General features: G+C 38.0%; 1 pseudogene; it reads right to left on the bottom strand.

The window, feature by feature from the left end:
- LOC149545442 (disease resistance protein Roq1-like) overlaps window positions 1–21802 on the bottom strand; it is a 30550-nt pseudogene extending 8748 nt beyond the window's left edge.
- Window positions 21803–22324: the final 522 nt, after the last annotated feature.

Genomic DNA, 22324 nt, shown 5'->3' with positions numbered 1-22324 from the left:
GGGCTTGGGCCTCTAAAACCTTGCAATTGCTCAAGCTTTGGACACCCGTGAATGCTAAGTTCTACAAGCTCTTCACATCCAAACTATAATATTCTAAAATTTTGACAAACATCTAATTCTAAACATTTAACCTTTACAAGTCTATCAAATTTCATCCTCTCAAGAAACTTCATATCACCAAGACAAAACTAATTGAACCCGAGCTTCTCACAATAAGAAATATCTAGTTCTACAAGCTTTGTTAGATTAGATAACCCCAACACACTTTTCAATTTTTGATAATTACTGATTGTGATTCTTTCAAGATAGCAAGGACAAGCAAGCATTAGCTCCTCAAGGCTTGGGCATTGATTAATCTTTAAAACTATCAAAAATAAAATCACAACTTTGAAAATTTTCACTCGGCACTAACTATTGCTGAGTGCTAATTTTGCTTGGCACATTAAGGAGCCGAGTGGCAGGAGGGTGCCAAGTGAGCTTGGCACATGTAGGAGCCGAGTGATCTTGACACGTGAAGGGCAACTTGGCACCAATGGATGCCAAGTGAGCTCAGTAGTGTGGATGTCGAGTGAGCTCGATCAACACTGCAGGGTGGAGCTCGATAGAAGAAGATGTCGAGTGAGCTCGCCTTAAAGTGCAAAGTTTCAACTCAGACAAAGACCAAGCTGAGTAACCAAGATTATAACATAAATGCTACCACCATTAAAACCAAAGATCCAAATCTTAAAATATTCAACAATAAACTTCACAAATGCAATGAATAAGGAAGAGCAATGGATTCACATATGCCTGCTTTCTTTCTATTCAACTTCGATTCAAACTATTACAAAATTTGGGAGCATTTGGCTAAAACTAGAAAACCCTAAAATAATGCTAAAATTTCAAATTGATGAAACTTCAACCTTTAAAATTCAAACTTGCAGCTCTAATGGCTGCATACAATAACACCTGGAGAAATCATTGCTTCATAGGTCAAATCAAACAATGACAAACTTACAAAATAACCAGAAAGGAAAACACTTGCAACTGTAGACACAACAACAATTCCTTCCATCTTCTAAACCTGACTTGATCTACTGATCAACTTCTTCCATAGCTCTACTATGCAACTCTACTACTCTTCTTCTCTCTTTGATCTGCTGAACTCACCCGAATGAGAGAGTGAGACATTCCTTTTGTCTCTCTTCCAAATATTTTCCCCCTTCATTTCCCAATTAAAAAATTCACCTACCGCATTCAATTTTCTATCTATTGTGTAGGTCGTTAGAGATGGTAGGTGGGCATTTAGATCCAGGGGCAAACAACTATATGTCTTTAATATTTCAACACTCCCTCTTTGTCCCAAGCCAAAAAAACAAGGATCATTACTAATCCAAATCAACTACACCAAGATACTCTCTTAGGTGTACAAAAGTTCCAATCTCTAATGGCTTGGTAAAAATCTCTACTAGCTACTGCTCAGACTTACAAAATTCCATCATGATATCTCCATTCTCCACCAACTCTCTGATGAAGTGATATCTAATCTTTATGTGTTTTCTTCTACCATGGAATACTAGATTCTTGGACAATGCAATTGAAGAGATGATCTCATAATAAATTGTGGTTCCATCATCATGTATTTCATTCAAATTTGTAAAGATCCTCCTTAACCAAATAGCCTAACATGCTGTTGCATTTGCTGCTATGTATTTAGCCTTTTTTGTAGATTGAGCAACAACAGATTGTTTCTTGGATGCCCATGAAATTGCACCCAATCCCTATATGATACGTGTATCTAGAAGTGCTCCTCCTATCATCTAAACTTCTAGCCCAATCACTATCTGTATGACCCACCAACTTGAAATCATTTGTTGTAGTATACAAAATTCCAAATCCCTTGGTACCATTCACATACCTTAGGATCCTCTTTCCTACTTGCCAATGGGAATCCTTTGGTGTTTCCATAAATCGAGAAATCAAACTTACTGCATGCATTATGTGATGCAGAGCACATAGCATAGAAGGTTAATGAACCCAAATCAATAATATAATCTGATATCTTCTATCAGATCTCAAGTAACCAAACATCATTCATTGTGCAAACAATTCTATTCATTCAAAGAAATTCATACTTTTGCAATATCTCCCTAATGATAATACCCACAATACAAAGTCACCAACATTTGATGGACATTCCCTGTCTTAAGGTTCCTTCATAGTATGAAAAAATTTAATGACCAATCCTATTAACTTGATTGTAATTAATTCAAGCAATGCATAGAACATTTTCTTGGAATTATTTCAGTTTTAACACCTTTGGCTATTTAGTAATGTAATGAATCTGAACATAATCAAGATTTAATCATTATTCAATTCAAAAGAAACTCGATGCCTAATACTCAAATCATCTGCCACCTTCCTCCAAGTATTTCAAATGTCAAATTCACTCATAAGGATCTTTAAGAGCTCTTATTACTTACTGCATTGCAATCATCAAGTGGGCGCATCCTTTCTTTGCTATTGTCTTTCACCACCTTTTTCACATTGCAAATGCTAAATAGAAATCATAACATTGTCGTTAATCCTCAAATCCTTCCTTATGATAAATACAGTGCTCATGGTTCTACCACACCAATACAGTTTCAACTTAAAAATGATGTATAACAATCAAGCCATTTACATTTCATGAAGCATAGTTCCACAACCTGATTACAACTTAGCAATTTATATCCATCAAAATAGAATATTCTTCATATCAGTTCAAAACATCTGAACCTGATTCCAATGATCTCAACAATCTCCAAAAGAAAATAATATTAATTAATAGTCATGAAAACTGTTCACAATTATTGCACTCAATCAAAATAACAATCTATCTATCCTAAATCTATCAGTGGATTGATTTCCCATCAACATGAGCCATAGGAGAAATTTTTAAAAAAATAGAGAATGTTAAAACATTAACATTTCTCCATCAACATCCAACCATTCCACTAGTCCATTCAAACATCACAATGCCAATTACAAATAATATTAAACTTCTTTGATAAACCCAATAGAAACCATTGTCATATTATTCTTCAAAGAGATCAAAACTAATTCAATAAACAATACAAAAGAGACAATAAGTAATTTACAAATAGAGAAGTGTCAATAAGGAATTAAAGAACTGAAGTTGTTTTAACAGAAAATTTAACTCTTGTATTCATTCTCCTCCTTTGATTACATTGTTCTCTTTTTCAATCATCTCTCAACCACTACCATTCTATTGCCTCCCTCTTGGGTTCATGAATTATAAATATAAAGATCTTAAAACCCAATAACATCTCATAATCAAAAACCACAATATTTCAGCTTCTCTAATGGTTGTCATCACCGATTAGAGTAAGCTTTAATCTCATTAAACAAACTAGGAAATAGATCGTGGAGTTGACAATGTCAACTACATGATGATACATAACATTCATTTAATAAAAACACTTAATTCTACTCCACTAAGACACAACCCTAAATTATTAAAATTAACCATTTAAAATGGAGACTCAAGCCAACCATTATATTATTAAAATAATCAAATGAAAGGCATATAGAATCCTAGAGCTAGGAAATAATTGGAATCTCCGGATGACCCTACATCATACTCCCCAAGACAAAAGAATTCAAGTCCCTTTGAATTGACTTCTTTCGAGACTTCCAGTTCTAGGGTGGTATGAGGCCTCTAGCAAGAAAATTTGTTGTCAATATCTTGTGTACATATTCTCCCAAAGGAAAAATATTGCTCAAAACCAAATCTTCAAAGTCTAGGCATACACCAGCAAAAAGATTCACCAAATAGGTGTCTTCATTACCTACATAAAATATGTCAGAATAAACCAATATTTCACCTCCAGCAAGATGAAAACTGAATTGATCCTCCAAGCAAATATCTTCATCATCATTTACAGCCATTGAAAAATATCTTGCATTGTGAACAATTTTCATGTCATCCTCCATTTGATCAGAGTGAACCGTGTTACTATCTTCAAACGTTTCTGGAATCATATTATTGCCACCCAAATCAATAATTATTTCAGCATCTTTCTCTTCAACTAGAACCTTTTCCACACAAGGCTCATCCAAAACCTTTTGCCCTTCATTAGTGTCAGTTTTCTCCTCTTGTCCTTTCAATGGACAAAACTTCTCCTTTATTTTTGCTTCTTCAAATGCTATTTGGGCTTCAATCAATTCTAGTATCCTTTGATCTCTTTTCTCCATCATATCTAACTTTAGTTCATATGCTGTTAAATCATCTTCCATCTTCTTTCTTCTTGCTTCTTCTTTTCTCTTTTTCTCCTGTGCTTCCTCATAGGCAATCTAGGCATCTCATTTCAACAACAATTTTGAAATCTTTTCTTTATCTTCCATATTATAACTTGTTTCTATTCTAGAACTTCTAAATGCTTGCAAAGGAGTCAAATCCAATTAGCCAAGTTGAATTAGGTCTCCCCCAACAATCATTCACAAATGGGTACATAGCACCTAGAAAATATTCTTTTAATTCATCTACACAAACTCGCTGCAAAAATAATCAAACATCAAAGAAAGTCTGAAAATATATTTGTAAAATCATGAAAACATACTGAAAAATCAAATGTATTTCTTCTTTGTTAGGTCCTAGTGTGATTCCATTGTCACACACTCAAGAGCTTCCTGTTTTGATACCACCTAATGCAGAGCGCATAGCATAGATGGTTAATGAACCCAAATCAATAATATAATTTGATATCTTCTATCAGATCTCAAGTAACCAAACATGATTCATTGTGCAAACAATTCTATTCATTCAAAGAAATTCATACTTTTGCAATATCTCTATAATGATAATACCCACAATACAAAGTCACCAACATTTGATGATTGTTCCCTATCTTAAGGTTCCTTCGTAGTATGAACAAATTTAATGACCAATCTTATTAAGTTTATCGTAATTAATTCAAACAATGCATAGAACATTTTCTTGGAATTATTTCAGTTTTAACACCTTTGGCTGTTTAGAAATGTAATGAATTCGAACACAATCAAGATTTAATCATTATTCAATTCAAAAGAAACTTGATACCTAATACTCAAATCATCTGCCACCTTCCTCCAATTATTTCAAATGTCGAATTCACTCATAAGGATCTTTGAGAGCCCTTATTACTTCCTGCATTGCAATCTTGAAGTGGACGCATCCTTTCTCTACTATCGGCTTTCACCACCTTTTTCACATTGCAAATGCTGAATAGAAATCATAACATTGTTGTTAATCCTTGAACCCTTCCTTGTGATAAATACAGTGCTCATGGTTCTACCACACCAATACATTTTCAACTTTAAAATGGTGTATAACAATCAAACCATTTACATTTCGTAAAGCATAGTTCCACAACCTAATTAAAACTTAGCACTTTATATCCATCAAAATAGAATATTCTTCATATCGGTTCAAAATAGTTGAACCCGATTCCAATGATCTTAACAATCTCCAAAACAAAATAATATTAATTAACAGTCATGAAAGCCGTTCACAATTATTGCACTCAACCAAAATAAAAATAGATCTATCCCAAATCTATGAGTGGATTGATCTGCCATCAACATGAATCATAGGAGAATTTTTTGAAAAAAATAGAACATTAAAACATTAACATTCCTCCATCGACATCCAACCATTCCGCCAATCCATTCAAACATCACAAAGCCAATTACAAATAACATTAAACTTCTTCAATAAACCCAATAGAAACAACTGTCATGTTCTTCCTCAAAGAGATCAAAACCAATTCAATAAACAATACAAAGAGACAATCAATAATTTACAAATAGAGAAGTGTCAATAAGGAATTGAAGAACCAAAGTTCTTTTAATAGAAAATTTAACTCTTGCATTCATTCTCTTCCTTCAATTACATTGTTGTTCTCTTTTCCAATCATCTCTCAACTACTACCATTCTATTGCCTCCCTCTCGGGTTCATGAATTGTAAATATAAAGATCTTAAATCCCAATAACTTCCCATAATTGAAAACTACAATATCTCAGCTTCTCTAACGGTTGTCATCACCAATTAGAGTAAGCTTTAATCTCATTAAACAAACCAGGAAATAGATCTTGGAGTTGACAATGTCAACTTCACAATGATACATAACATTCATTTAATAAAAACACATAATTCTACTCCACTAAGACACAACCCTAAATTATTAAAATTAACCATTTAAAACCAAGACTCAACCCAACCATTATATTATTAAAATACTCAAATTAAAGGCATATAGAATCCTGGAGCTAGGAAATAATTGGAATCTCTGGATGCCCCTGCATCATTATGTCTAGCTGAGTTGTAGTCAAATACATCAAACTTCCAACCATGCTCTTTGTCATGTCCCCAATTTTTGGTGACAGTTCGATTTAATTAATTTAATTAATACTGGTTGTCCAAGGACGACTAATTAATTATTTTAATTAAATAAATAAATAACTTTATATTTAATAAAGTGACTTGGAGTATTTAATAAAGTCACTTAAGAGATAAGATCAAAAAAGTTCTAGAAGTCTCTGGAGAGGATGGAGAGAAAAGAATAAATAGGCACCCCGGGGCTCCATTCGAATCAAGCAGTTGTGTTATCTCTCTTGTTTTCAGATTGTGATTCAATCATGGGTGCATTGTGAAACCTAGGGTTTCTACAATTGTCACAGTTGGCCATTGAGAACGAAAACTCTCAATTGGTACGCAATTTTGAGGGTGTGAAATATCATCTGAATTATTGCAGATTGGAGGTGACATTCAGTCATTTCATTAGGGCGACTATTTGTGGCTTAGGGCCAAATTTGGAAAGATTGAGTTTTGAGGATCACTTTGAGTATTGAGATTCGAAGATATAATCTATTTACAAGGTTCACAGGATCAGTGGCAGTTTTGGACAGAATAGGGAAGAAGGCAAGTTTCCTAGACAATCCTCCCAGCCAGCATTTTCGTATACATGGAGGAAGATTCGAAGGTGATTAATAATCCAATTCAGTTGCAAAGCATGTAAGAGCTTTGACATCCGGCAAGGCGGCCTCCCTCATTATAACATTGAGACCAGCATGGTACCGCAAGTTGGAAGTTCGGCGGGTGGTTGTATTATTCCGGGCAGAGGTTAAAGGTGGAACTCGAGCTGGAGTAGAATCACTCTAGACCACCCACATTCATCTTGGACTGCCGAAGGATAGCATAGACAGCACATTTCCAGTCAAGCGCTCTGCACACAACGCACTCTACTTCCACTCCCATATTCGGCAACGCGTTTTCACCTGGATCACAGCGGGGAACTATAACATTTGGGCGGGCTCAGTAGTGATTAACGGGCGCCAAGGTTTCATATCCTTTCTCCTCACGCATTTGGGAAATTGCATCATTTGTTTTGTCCGACGGCTAGTTCATTACACCCATCGAATTATTAAGAAGATTGGCAGTCCGAAAACCCTCTGTTTTTCGGTAGCAATTTAATGAAGATCCCGATCAGGAAGGGAGACGACTGCACGATTTGACATGACCCGGATATTAGGCGAGCCCCATTCTGCAGATTAAAAATGTGAGGGCAGAATATCCGCAAACTTGTCAAGGATGGCTTTGTTATCGGGAGGACTATGAAAATTTACTCTCGTGCTCGAGCTCGAGCTTTGGAAGCAGAGAGAAAGGGCGTCATTCTGGTTATGGTAAACAGAAGGGTACACGAGAGGCAAGATTGCCCACAAAGATTTTGTGGATGAGGCGTATGCGAGTTCTGCGTCGATTACTTCGCAAGTACAGGGAGTCAAAGAAAATTGACAAGCATATGTACCATGATATGTACATGAAAGTCAAGGGTAATGTGAGAGTCTAGATGGAGAGCATTTACAAATCCAAGACTCGTGGCGCAGAGAAAGACAGGAATGCGATGTGGAAATATCGTGAGCAGGTCTGAAAGCCTTCACCGATCACTTCGCTGATAATTTCCCTAAGAATTTGTGAAGACTCAATTGTGCTTAAATTGGTGGCTTCATGTCAAGCCAATCTAATGTGCCATATTGTTGTTTATGATCAGTATTACAGTCGTTCATGTATGCATACTGTAGTGGTCTGTATGTTGGGAGTTGTATCACATATTCTTGCAAAAGTTAAAGAGAGACCACGTATAGGCAAGGCTGTTAGTATTTTTATTGATATTTTAATAACTCTTTGTGAGGGTCATCATAGTGTTATCAAAGTCTGCCAGTGAACTGTTTGACAAAATGCCTAACCATTGAAGTTTTTAAGTATTTTGGTGTTTAAGAGGCAAATATCCTGTCGGGGATATTACAGTGGTATCAGAGCGGTTTTCTTGCCATCCTGTGGGGTGAGAACCGACTTACATGAGTGATCAGTGCTTTACTTCAAACAAGATGGACAGGTACAGCACAAAGTCTCCAAGGACACAATCTCGGACAAGTAATAGACAGAGTATTCAAAGTCGGAATTGTGGAAAGGAGGACTATTCAGGTATTCAGGATGAGCTCAGAAAAATCAAACATAACATGTCTGAACTGTTGGTTAAACACCACCGTATGCTTGACAGGCTGTCCGTCCCAGCTAAGGTGAATAAATCAACTAGATTTCGTTTTGACAAATCTTCTCACAAAGCGTTGACTGATACAATGAGAGATGCTACTAGGAACCTTAATGAGGAGTTTGAGAAACAAGTGTACAACCAGTCAGAGGCTTCAGTTCGGTCACAGGAAGAAGTGGTGAAGGATATTACGCTGATGGATAGTAACTGTCAACTTGACACTCAAGTTGAGACAGTTGAATATGAGTTTCCCAAAGGTGATGTCTCATGTACTCAGGGTAGTTTGGTTTCGACAAGCAATGATTTTAGTGAAGTGAGTTCAGATGACGATGAAGATGTCATTGTGCATGATGATGAGATACCTAGTGGAAATGAGCAGACATCGAGCATTTATGATTTTGCTGACAGAGAGTACCAGGCTCAGTTAGATGCTTCGTCACATGAGGATGAGAATGGCAGTACTTCACATGATTTGTCCAGCCAGCTGAAGGTAAGCAAAGATAGTATTGTGGCTTCTTTATCTCATCATGACAGGATGCGGGAGATGTTAGAAGAGCACATCCAGATGATTCAGTTACAAGGAAGACATAAGGGAGTTCAGGCAAATTCTCCTTGTTGTGACTTACATGCAATTGGTGAAGGAATGGGAACGACGAAGTTGAGTTATTTACATCTTCTATCAGATCGTGACCATCTTCTAAGCCTTGCCAAAGACTATTCAGATGCCTTGAGGAGGAAGGAGGAGGAAGTTGTCAAGCTTTCTTGCGAGCTTGAGGACACTCGAGCAACTTTGGCATTACAGGACTGGGAGAGACATGGGAATGAGCACGACATGGAGCTGAGCTTAAGTTCATCTTGCACTCAGTTTTTGACGGAAGAGGGATCATGTGAGGTTGCTGATAATGCTACGAGTTCATCTTGCTTTCACATCCAGGATACAAGGACAATGGCAGACAGTTATGTGGAGTTAGTTGGTATTGGTCGCATTACTCAGGTAAGGAGTTTGCTTGAGTTACCAGCTGTTCCTTGTTTACGGATATGGACTCGAGAATGTTTCAGGGGCATTTGGGATTTAGTTGACTGGAAAGAACTTTATGGTAGCCGTGATTATTTGGATGCTATCATGGATTTGATCAGCAGAGTATACGGTGTTGTCTTTCCTTGTGCCAGCAGAACATCCGATGTTGGTATTAGTTTTTATACACCGGTATTGGGTCTGGTTTATATATGTAGATGACCATTCTTGCTGAAGGGTGTTGAAGATTTTTCATATTTGGAAGCATGTACAGATGAGTCCCAGGATCGTTTTGACCTTGATGACATCCGGGAGAATGAAGTGAACAGTTTTGAAGATTCAACTTCCTTGATAGATTCTTTAGGTACAGAAGAGCTTGACAGCAGTACTACAATTTTTGACAATTTGGATATTGATATGGACCTTGGAGATGATTCGTGAGATATGGATGTTAATATTGAGGATACTCCTTTAAGAACTCCAGAAGAAGCTTGTAGGAGACAGTTCAGCCAGAGCCATCGTGTGACTAGCCAGTTGAAAGTTAGTGAGCGAGACATTGCTATCGCTTGTGAGCATTTTGATACTGCTCGCCAGTTGTTGGCTGTTACTGGTTGGGGTTCTTCTATGACAGATGAGTCCAGTGGTGGTTACTTTTCTTTGGCAGAGATTCATGCCTTGCATGAAGCTATTCGGATTTTGAAGTAGGATTATTTACGATTGCTAGCCGACCGTGATCACTTGGTTGAGTGGGGGAGTACAGCATATGAGGCACTCTTGGATCGTGAAGAGGAGGTGAGTGAGCTTTCCCAGGAGCTCATAGCGACTACTAAGGCTTTAGAGGACACACGGCAGGATCTACAGAAGTCGCAGTTTCAGTTGAAGGAGGTGACCGTGGAGTTGGAGCATTTGCGGTCAAAACCAGCTCCAGACCCAGTTCATTTGACTATTGAGGTGGATGATGGTAAGTACACTTTCGCAGTTGCTACTAAGGAGCATATTGTTGAGACTGACACACATGTTCAGGGTTTGGAAGAAGTTGGTCTTAATGAGTTTGGGATACCGGTAGAGTCAAGTCTCCAGGTTGATTCTTCTCAGATAGTTGATAGTATGGTACAATTGAGTATGCCACCCTTACAGGAGGACCAGTTGTGGTGTAATGGGGAGTATGTTAATGTTTCCTCATATAATTTTTACTGCACTGAACCGTTCATGAAGTATTTGCTGAATAATGCATGTGTTCATTCAGACTCGCATAAAGTGACAGAAGGTGTTCTCATCCAAGATACTAGTGTTATTTGCAGATTGGTTGAGAAGATTATAAGGGTCCTTTCTACTATGCTACCTCACAGGGATCTTGAGGAGGGGTTTGTTGAGCAGAATGCACGGGATCCTAGCCAGCCTACAGTCACTTGGAGTCAGAAAATGGAGCCATCTATTGATTCCCAGTTCAGTGATGATGAGCCAGCAACAGAGTTTGGAGGTTCTTACCGGCATTATATGGTAGGGTACGCTCATCATTTTTCTTTTGACACAGAGATAGAAGATTTTATTTCACGCAGATGTAGATTGGCTCCAGTTTCTTACCATCCAATTGGGGATAGCTTGGCACCATCTTTTGAAAATAAAGTTGGTAGTAGCAAGTTACTCAGCCTGCAGCATCGACACACCCAGAGCAATTTTTCAGAGATCGGATTTGATGGCAGTGATTCAGGTACCTATGGCTGTTGTCATATCTACAATGCAGTTGGGTGCAGGTGTCTTTTTGACAGGGGCTTGAGTTTTGATAGAGTTGATGTTTCAGTTGGCCTGAGTTCCGCAGAATGTTTTCTTCTACCGGCATCTACAGTTGGTTTTCAGATGATTTCATCAGAAGTGTCAGTTGCTTGGATGATGAGTACAGTTTCTCAGTTACTGGTATTGATGATTTCTCCACGGGAGTATGATGCGGATTGGGATGATACACAGATTTACATTTGGGATCCAGGCAGACTGATTGGGTCATGGTTCAGCCATTGCTTGGGGACAAGCAATTTCAGGAAGGGCGGACTGTCATGTCCCCAATTTTTGGTGACAGTTCGATTTAATTAATTTAATTAATACTGGTTGTCCAAGGACGACTAATTAATTATTTTAATTAAATAAATAAATAACTTTATATTTAATAAAGTGACTTGGAGTATTTAATAAAGTCACTTAAGAGATAAGATCAAAAAAGTTCTAGAAGTCTCTGGAGAGGATGGAGAGAAAAGAATAAATAGGCACCCCGGGGCTCCATTCGAATCAAGCAGTTGTGTTATCTCTCTTGTTTTCAGATTGTGATTCAATCATGGGTGCATTGTGAAACCTAGGGTTTCTACAATTGTCACAGTTGGCCATTGAGAACGAAAACTCTCAATTGGTACGCAATTTTGAGGGTGTGAAATATCATTTGAATTATTGCAGATTGGAGGTGACATTCAGTCATTTCATCAGGGCGACTATTTGTGGCTTAGGACCAAATTTGGAAAGATTGAGTTTTGAGGATCACTTTGAGTATTGAGATTCGAAGATATAATCTATTTACAAGGTTCACAGGATCAGTGGCAGTTTTGGACAGAATAGGGAAGAAGGCAAGTTTCCTAGACAATCCTCCCAGCCAGCATTTCCGTATACATGGAGGAAGATTCGAAGGTGATTAATAATCCAATTCAGTTGCAAAGCATGTAAGAGCTTTGACATCCGGCAAGGCGGCCTCCCTCATTATAACATTGAGACCAGCATGGTACCACAAGTTGGAAGTTCGGCGGGTGGTTGTATTATTCCGGGCAGAGGTTAAAGGTGGAACTCGAGCTGGAGTAGAATCACTCTAGACCACCCACATTCATCTTGGACTGCCGAAGGATAGCATAGACAGCACATTTCCAGTCAAGCGCTCTGCACACAACGCACTCTACTTCCACTCCCATATTCGGCAACGCGTTTTCACCTGGATCACAGCGGGGAACTATAACATTTGGGCGGGCTCAGTAGTGATTAACGGGCGCCAAGGTTTCATATCCTTTCTCCTCACGCATTTGGGAAATTGCATCATTTGTTTTGTCCGATGGCTAGTTCATTACACCCATCGAATTATTAAGAAGATTGGCAGTCCGGAAACCCTCTATTTTTCGGTAGCAATTTAATGAAGATCCCGATCAGGAAGGGAGACGACTGCGCGATTTGACATGACCCGGATATTAGGCGAGCGCCATTCTGCAGATTAAAAATGTGAGGGCAGAATATCCGCAAACTTGTCAAGGATGGCTTTGTTATCGGGAGGACTATGAAAATTTACTCTCGTGCTCGAGCTCGAGCTTTGGAAGCAGAGAGAAAGGGCGTCATTCTGGTTATGGTAAACAGAAGGGTACACGAGAGGCAAGATTGCCCACAAAGATTTTGTGGATGAGGCGTATGCGAGTTCTGCGTCGATTACTTCGCAAGTACAGGGAGTCAAAGAAAATTGACAAGCATATGTACCATGATATGTACATGAAAGTCAAGGGTAATGTGAGAGTCTAGATGGAGAGCATTTACAAATCCAAGACTCGTGGCGCAGAGAAAGACAGGAATGCGATGTGGAAATATCGTGAGCAGGTCTGAAAGCCTTCACCGATCACTTCGCTGATAATTTCCCTAAGAATTTGTGAAGACTCAATTGTGCTTAAATTGGTGGCTTCATGTCAAGCCAATCTAATGTGCCATATTGTTGTTTATGATCAGTATTACAGTCGTTCATGTATGCATACTTTAGTGGTCTGTATGTTGGGAGTTGTATCACATATTCTTGCAAAAGTTAAAGAGAGACCACGTATAGGCAAGGCTGTTAGTATTTTTATTGATATTTTAATAACTCTTTGTGAGGGTCATCATAGTGTTATCAAAGTCTGCGAGTGAACTGTTTGACAAAATGCCTAACCATTGAAGTTTTTAAGTATTTTGGTGTTTAAGAGGCAAATATCCTGTCGGGGATATTACACTCTTGTAAAGTGTTGGATTGAAACTTTTGCTGCAATCTTCGTTGCTCAACTTCAGGCCTACGGCTATTGGTGTTGGGGCTGCCTTACTGTTCTACATTTTGAATCTCTCCAAGAACTACCTTGCATACTTTTGTTGAGAGATGAAAATGCCATCATGCATTTGTTTTACTTCTATGCCTAAAAAATACTTCAAGAGACCTAGGTCTATCATTTCAAACTCATTTTTCATGGCCTCTTTGAACTCACCAATTAGGAAATTATCATTTTTAGTAAAAATTAGATTATCAACATAGAAGAAAACAATCAACACATTACTATTTGTTTCCTTGATGTATAGTGTGGGCTCACCATCACTTTTTCTAAAGCCATTTCTCATCAAATATGAGTCAATCCTAATGTACCATGCCCATGGAGCATGATTGAGCCCATATAGAGCTCTTTTTAGTCTATATATCTTGTTCTCTTTTCCTGAAATTTCATAACTAGGTGGTTGCTCCACATACACTTCTTCCTTCAATACACTATTTAGGAAGGTGGACATCACATCCATTTGATATACCTTCCATTTGTGTTGGGCTACAATTGCCATGATACCACACATGATTTCCATTCTTGCAACTGGGGCATATGTCTCATCATAATCTCTATCATACTGCTACTTGTACCCCTTGACCACCAAACATGCCTTATGCCTATCTATTTTTCCTTAAGCATTGCACTTGGTCTTATAAACCCTTTTCACTCCAATTACTTATTTCTTGGGAGGCAATGTAGTTAACTCCCATATCTCATTCCTTTCAATGGCATCTATTTCCTCATCCATGGCATTACACCATTTCTCCTCTTTCACAGCTTCCTCAAAATATATTGGGTCACTATGAGAAAATAGTGCAAAATTTACACTCTTATCATAATCTTCTTCATATCTTTCATCTTAGTATATCTCCCTTAGACTCTTGGTCTTTCTAGGAAATAGTGAGGCGAGAGTGGGATCTAAATTTTTAGTATTGTTGCTGCTATTGGTTTGCATACTAGCTCGGGGCTATCTTGAAGTGCTTGGAGCTATTGCTCGGCATATTAAGGGTTGCTTGCCTTTTTGCCTTTGTCTACAATCTACATTTGCTACTCCATCTTCTTAATGATCACCAATGGCATCTTCTTCTTCTTCAATGGTAGGCACTTTACTTGAAGTGCTTGAGGATTCATCTACCAAGCCATCCTGTGATTGATTTTCAAGAAACTCCACATCTCTTGAAATGATGATCTTCTTGTCAATTGGATCATATAGCCTACAAGCCTTTGATTCTGAGTTGTACCCTATGAAGATGCACTTCACACCTTTGTCATCCAGCTTTTGCCTTTGTTCCTTATGCACATATACATATGCTACACATCCAAACACTCTCAAGTGCTCAACTATCCATTTGCCCCTTAACCAAGATGCAAGAGGTATCTTATCACAAACTAATTTTGTAGGACACTTGTTGATCAAGTATACTGCTATTGCTACAGCTTCTCCCCAATATTCAGTTGAGAGCCCTTTTACTTTCATCATGCTCCTTTCCATTTCAACAATGGTCCTATCCTTTCTCTCAACCACTCCATTTTGCTATAGGGTATAATCGGTTGTAAGTTCTTTCTTGATGTCATTTTTTCTGCAAAAATTTACAAATATATTGGAGGTATATTACCCTCCTCTATTTGATCTAAGGACTTTAATATAGTGTACACATTCCTTTTGAGCCAGGGCTTTAAATTCAACAAATTTATCAAATGCTTCAAATTTATTCTTCAAGATATACACACATGTCCTATGACTGAAATCATCTATGAATGTCATAAAATAAGTACTCCTCCCAATAGAAGAAGTTTGCATAGGGCCTACTAAATCTGAATGCACCAATTTTAATGGTGCTCTAGCCCTTCTAGAATTTTCAGAATTAAAGGGAAGCCTATATATATTACCCAATATGCAAGCCTCACACTTGTCATATGAATTTACAATATTTGACAAACCTTCTACCATTCTCTTCTTGGACAACAAATTTAAACCAGCAAAGCCAAGATGTCCATAACTGAGATGCCAAAGCTTGGAGGGGTCCTCAATCACACTCCTAAGAGCTGATTGCTGGTGTACTATTGTACAGGCATGCTTGGGAGATGCAACAGTGACTTGAGAAGAGAAACATGTCTCTATTCTCAATGGAAACATCTGGTTCTTTGTCATTTGGACTGCTGTAAGTAATCTATTACTCCCATCCTTCTCATGAATGACACACTTGTCATTTTCATCAGCACCTTGTATCCATTTTGAATGAGTTGTCCAACACTTATCAAATTGTGCTTCATACCAGGGGCAATATCTACATTTTGTATTTCCCTCTTCTCACCTTGCTTGGTGTGGACCATAATAGATCCTTTGCCCTCTATGGGAATGGTTCCATTATTTCCCATTTTAATTTTAAACTTAAAAGTCTTATCAATGAAAGAGAATAAACTTTCATTACCACTCATGTGGTTGCTACATCCGTTGTCCAAGTACCATACCTCGAGGCTTCCTTCTTCACTAATGTTACACATGATGAAGACAATGGGATTGATTGCATTTCTCATGTTCACATCTGCCACATTAGCATTTTGCTTTGACTAATCACTCTGTTTCTCCTAGCATTCACTTGCATAATGTCTATACTTATGACAGTAGTAGCATTCAATATTATTCTTATTAGAGTTGTAATTCTTCTTACCTCCTCTAGAGTTTTTTTGAGAGGTGCTTGCTCCCTCTTGGTTGCTTGCTCTTCTTGAGCTTTCTGCACCAGCATTCCTTTGACCATTCCTTCCACAATCTCTACTTCTTGAGCCTCTACCAGAGCCATTTCTACCTCTCCCCCTACCTCTTGAATTCTCTTGAGCCTTGAAAGATTGCTCTTGAGAAGTAGTAGCTAACCTATTTATCCGGTGTTCATGGGTTTGAAGAGTTCCCATTAACTCATCCATGGTCAATATGGTGAGGTCCTTTGCTTCCTTTATGGCCATGACAAGATTGTCATATTTCTGAGGTAAACTCCTCAATATTTTCTCTACTATTCTCTACTCATCATATTCTTCTCTATTTGATTTGAGCTGGTTTATCAAAGTGGAGATTCGTGAGCTGAACTCTGCAATAGGTTCATGGTCCCTCATCTGAAGGTTCTCAATCTCTTTTCTGATCATCTATAGCTTCACTACTTTGACTTTATAAGTTCCCTTGAAGTTCATCTAAAAGATATCCCATGCTTCCTTTGCATAATTTTCTATTGCAATATTTGGAAAAACTATCTCTATCATTGTTGCCTCAATCAAACTTAATGCCTTAGTATCTTTTCTCCTTGACTCTTTCAACTGAGTCTTTTGTGGATTTGTGAGGGTAGCATACTGAGTTGGTTTTGTCACATCATTGAACCCATTAATCAAAAAATTTCATAAATCATTTACAACCATTATAGTTTTCATTTTCTTTGCCCATGTATCATAATTTTGTCTATTAAAGGATAGTGGTTGCTGCCATATTTTTCCTACATCTCCTACCATGTCAAATATCTTAGAAAAAATGCCCTAACTCACTATGGATGTGGGGCCTCAGAGCTTTGATACCATGTGAAACATAAAATCACAACTTAAAATTTTTTCACTCGGCACTAACTATTGTTGAGTGTCAGTTTTGCTCAACATGTTAAGGAGCTGAGTTGCAGGAGGGTGTCGAGTGAGCTCAGCACATGTATGAGCCGAGTGAACTCGGCACGTGAAGGGCAACTCAGCACCAATGGATGTCAAGTGAGCTCGGCAGTGTGGATGCCAAGTGAGCTCGATCACCACTGTAGGGTGGAGCTCGATAGAAGAAGATGCTGAGTGAGCTCAGCTTAAAGTGCAAAGTTTCAACTCAAACAAAGACCAAGCCGAGTAAACAAGATTATAACACAAATGTTACCACCATTAAAACTAGAGAGCCAAAGCTTAAAATATTCAACAATAAACTTCACAAATGTAATGAATTAGGAAGAGCAATGGATTCATCTATGCCTGCTTGCTTTCTATTCAACTTTGATTTAAACTATTACAAAATCTAAGAGCATTTGGCTACAACTAGAAAATCCTAAAATAACTCTAAAATTTCAAGCTAATGAAACTTCAACCTTTAAACTTCAAACTTGCAACTCTAATGGCCATACAATAACACCTGGAGCAATCACTGTTTCACAGGTTGAATCAAACAATGACAAACTTACAAAATAACCAACAAGGAAAACACTTACAACTGTAGACACGACAACAATTGCTTCTATCTTATGAACCTGACTTGCTCTACTGATCAACTTCTTCCACAGCTCTACTATGCAACTCTTCTGCTCTTCTTCTCTCTTTGATATGTTGAACTTGCGTAAATGAAAGAGTGAGTCATTCCTTTTGTCTCTCTTCCAAATATTTTTCCCCCTCATTTCTAAATTTGAAAACTGACCTACTGCATTCAATTTTCTATCTATTGTGTAGGTCGTCAAAGATGGTAAGTGGGCATTTGGATCCAAGAGCAAATGACTATATGCCTTTAATATTTCAACAAAAAGCACAAAATTTGTAAGATGGAAACTATTTATCAATCTTGTGAGTTTATTACAATAGGTCATGGTAAGTGAATTTAAGCTCTTTACACCTCTCAAATTCACTGCCATAAGACTTCCCATGTACTCAAGTGTAATCGACTCAAGGCTGGGATAGTAAGCTCCACTAATTGATATCCTAGATACAAAATGCTCACCACTGATGACTAGATTTTCAAGGCTTTCTAAAAATCCATTTTCTGGATCATCTTATATTTCTGTTAAATCGTGAAACTCTCTGAAAGAGTTTTCAAGAATCTGCAGCTCTTTCAAGCAGGATGGTGCCTGAAATTCTAGATAAGAATAAAATTTATATAAAGATTTCAATGAATGAAAAGAAAAAATCCCAGGCAACCATAACGTAAGGACCCGCAATAAAGTTTTGAGGGAATTGGACTTCGAAGTTAGAATATGAAAATACCTCTTTGTTATTCCCCCACAATGTTTTGAGCTGGCCAGAGCGGATTTCTAAATAATGCAAATTTTGAAGAGGAATCCACGAAGGAATACTTGAGTGTTCTTTGGAATTGCCCTCAAGCTTGAGCCATAGCAAGGAAGCTAACATCTCATCACAATTATGTGATTGGGTTAAAAAGAATGTAACTTGAGAATCCATGGCCTTGTCATAAATGGTGTGGAAACACCTAATATTGGTTTTGGTGAGGACATTTTTGAATCTCGTTGAAGCCTGCAGCCATAGATGCATCTAAAACCTCCATTACTTTAGTCAGGCATGAGTTAAAGATTTGTGACATGCGAGTAATACGAAGAAATCTGAGAGGTTTACTAACATACCAAAAAATTTAGATCTTGAGGACGCCATAGACGATGAGAAGAGCTGAGCTCAAGTGCCATCTCTCTTCCCAAGTCTCTCAGGTGGTCATTCATTCTCAAAAGAATTATATCTCCCCGAATTTCGCTGATTTCTTCGACAAGACATTTATCTTTGAGTGTCTCCAGTGCATGTTGAGCATTCCATCGTATGCCTCCCATACTTTTTCCGCTGTACTCTTCAATTTGCCCACAAAAAAATCGGCAATATCCATGAAAACCTGTTTTTGTTCATCATCTAATGCGTCAAAGCTTATTCTCAATCTTTGCTTTACATCTCGAGGCAGCATCATTCTAGCTTTAATCAATGGTGGCTTCCAGTAACTGTAAGCTCTACCATGAACATGTCGGCTGAGAACTTGAAGAGATAGAGATAGCCCTCCACATACCTCTACGAATTCATCAACCAGTGTCCTGTACCCAGCAGGTGGATGGGATTGGCCAAAGGCATGCCAACTAAAGAGTTTCCTCCCATGGGTTTTATCCATTCTCCTTAAATGATAACCAACAGTGATCCCCGTGGTTACAACCACCCTGACATCTCGGGTCGTGACAATCACCAGAGCTTTATTTATGGTAGATTTATTTAAGATATCCATGACCAGTAGATCATTTAACTGCTGCACATGATCAATATCGTCTACAACAATCAGGAAGCTTAAATGCCGAGGGCTCCTTTGTAGGCTATCTTTGAGATAGCATCTTCCTTCTTCTGTGCTTGTAAAACTCAGATGACGAAAGTCAAATAGATCTTTGAGAAGCCTAATTTGTAAAGAATGTAAGTCTCCTCTGAGAGATGCTTCTCACACATCAAATAGAAAACTTGTTTTAAAATAATTAGACATCTTTCGGTTAAATAATTCTTTGGCAAGAGTTGTCTTGCAGGATCTGCCTATGCTGAAAATTCCAGCTACCACAACCTTATAATTAGTCACAGTCTTTAGCCCCACTGGATATTCAGCAACATGTAAACATGTCTTCGTTTTTACTTCTTCTTGCACTGCTGCTACAATATTTTCATAGTCACTGGAGCTATATAAAATAAAACGTAGATCCCCATGAGAAAATTGTTAACCAGATTTGAAGGACTATCAAAATCAGATGTTAAAAAAATACATACAATTGAATTCAAAAACAAAAAACTCACATCAAATAGATTGTGGGAATATGATAATGTTGATGTTAAAAAAATATACAATTGAATTCAGAAATAAAAAATTCACATGAAATAAATTATGGAAGTCTGATAATGTTGAATCATAAATAAAACTCAAACCAAATGGATTGTAGAAATCTAATAATTTTAGAGAAAGATTACCTGTCAAATTCTTCCCCGGCTATAAATGAGAGAGACTGCAGGGCTTCCTTCCACTGGGTAAGCTTCTCGAGGTACCTACCCTTTTCTGCATATCTCTTGAATGCAGCAGCGTACACTCCCTTCTCAATGTGGCAGAGGTCGCTAGGACTCACTTGATAAAACATAGGAATGATTTTGGCCTTACTTTCCAACATGAGAACCAGCTCAGCCAGGCAGCCAGGCGACTCTGCATATCCTTTGTTAAAAATGACAATGTGTACCTTAGCAGAGAGGATCGCTATCTGTATAATAGATGGAAATGAATTTCCAAGTTCCTTCTCTTGCAAATCAAGAAACGCCCGGATTCCCGACTGGTGAAGAGAGTTGTAAAGCTGAGTGGCCAAAGTTTGTTTGACATCAGGGCCTCTGTGGTTGATGAAAACATCGAACAATCTCGAAGATTCAGAAACCCTCCTTCTTTTTGTGAGAAATATAAATTTAAATTTAAACTCAATACTCACAACTTTAAACTTAAAAAATCTGCTCGGCACTTAAAAAGTGCTCAGCACATAAGGTGCCGAGTGCCAATATTACTCAGCACATGAAGGCGCCGTGCCAGTTATACTTGGCACTTGCTTGGCACTTGATGGTGCTGAGTGACAGGCAACAGGTGCCGAGTGAGCTTGTCACACAAAGGACAAAGCTCGGCACTTGAAGGAGGATACAGTAGGTGCCGAGTTAGCTCGGCACACAAAGAAGACAATGGATGCCGAGTGGGCTCGGCGCCAACTAAAGTTTATAACTTAGAAAATTCCAACATGAATGCATTCATCATTAAAACCAGAGAGCCAAAGCTTTAAGCTTTCAACCAAATTTGTATGCTTGCTTGCTTTCTATTCAATCTTTCATTAAACTAATACAAAATCTGGGAGCATTCGGCTTCAACAGAAAATCCTAAAATAACCCTAAATTGATAATATTTCAAACAACTTTAATAACTTGCTGCTCTAATGGCTGCATACATGAATGCCTGAAGCAATCACTGCTTCAACAAGACAAATTCAAACAACAACAAACTTACTGAGTGAGGAGGGGAAACACGTGCAACTGCAGGCACAAACTTCTTTCTTTCTTCCTTCTCTGCTCAGCTCTGCAACTTCTCTCTGATCTGCTTGATCTACAAACTCTCTTAATGAATGAATGTAGAAACATTCCTTTTGTCTTCTGACCTAAAATATTTTTCCCTCTCATTTCCAAATTTGAAAATCTCACCTACTATATTCATATTTTTCTATCTATTCTGTTGGTCCTCATGTGGTAGGTGGGCGTTTGGCTCCAGGGGCAAGACAACCACCGTATTAAATTTTCCAACACTTTTGCCACAAGGTTCAATTCAGGAGAAAGCATTAGACTCCAGGTTTTTCTGTTGAGATGATGAAGAAAACGCCATTGATTCCATCGTTAACAGACTGCTGGTAAAAAATTGAAAGAAAGAAAAGCAGGGCGATTTGATTGCAGTATGCGGAAAGAAATAGAGTGACTTAACAGATTATTCCATGGGCGAATTCAATACGTTCCTTTAACCATTACTTTTTGAGAGTAAGGAAAACGCTTAGAAATTAGATAAACGCCCATCTATTAGAACATCCTAGAGGCGAGAGGGGGACGGGGAGCAGGGGATTATTTTCCAACTAGACGCCCCACTACATGGATGAAAATGTCCCATTCAGTTGAAAAGCAAAAAGCAAGACACGTAGCACCGAAACTTCGTTTAGGTCCCTTCTGGTGCCAACTATTATAAAAACTTTTTACTGTATATTTAATTTTAAATATCTACTTTCAAATAAATGATTTAATGATGATGTATTTATAAATAACATATTTAAATATGGCAGATTCCTTATGTTCCTATCATATTGATTTAAATGTTCTGCTCAAATCACAAAGTCATACAATTAATTTGTCCTTCGTTTATTTCAAA

The sequence above is a fragment of the Cupressus sempervirens genome, chromosome 7, assembly GCF_028749045.1.
Source record: "Cupressus sempervirens isolate cs-2001-9-10 chromosome 7, ASM2874904v1, whole genome shotgun sequence".
Classification (NCBI taxonomy): domain Eukaryota; kingdom Viridiplantae; phylum Streptophyta; class Pinopsida; order Cupressales; family Cupressaceae; genus Cupressus; species Cupressus sempervirens.
The sequence above is the reverse complement of the archived record's forward strand: the minus strand, read 5'-3'. Positions and strand labels throughout refer to the sequence as shown.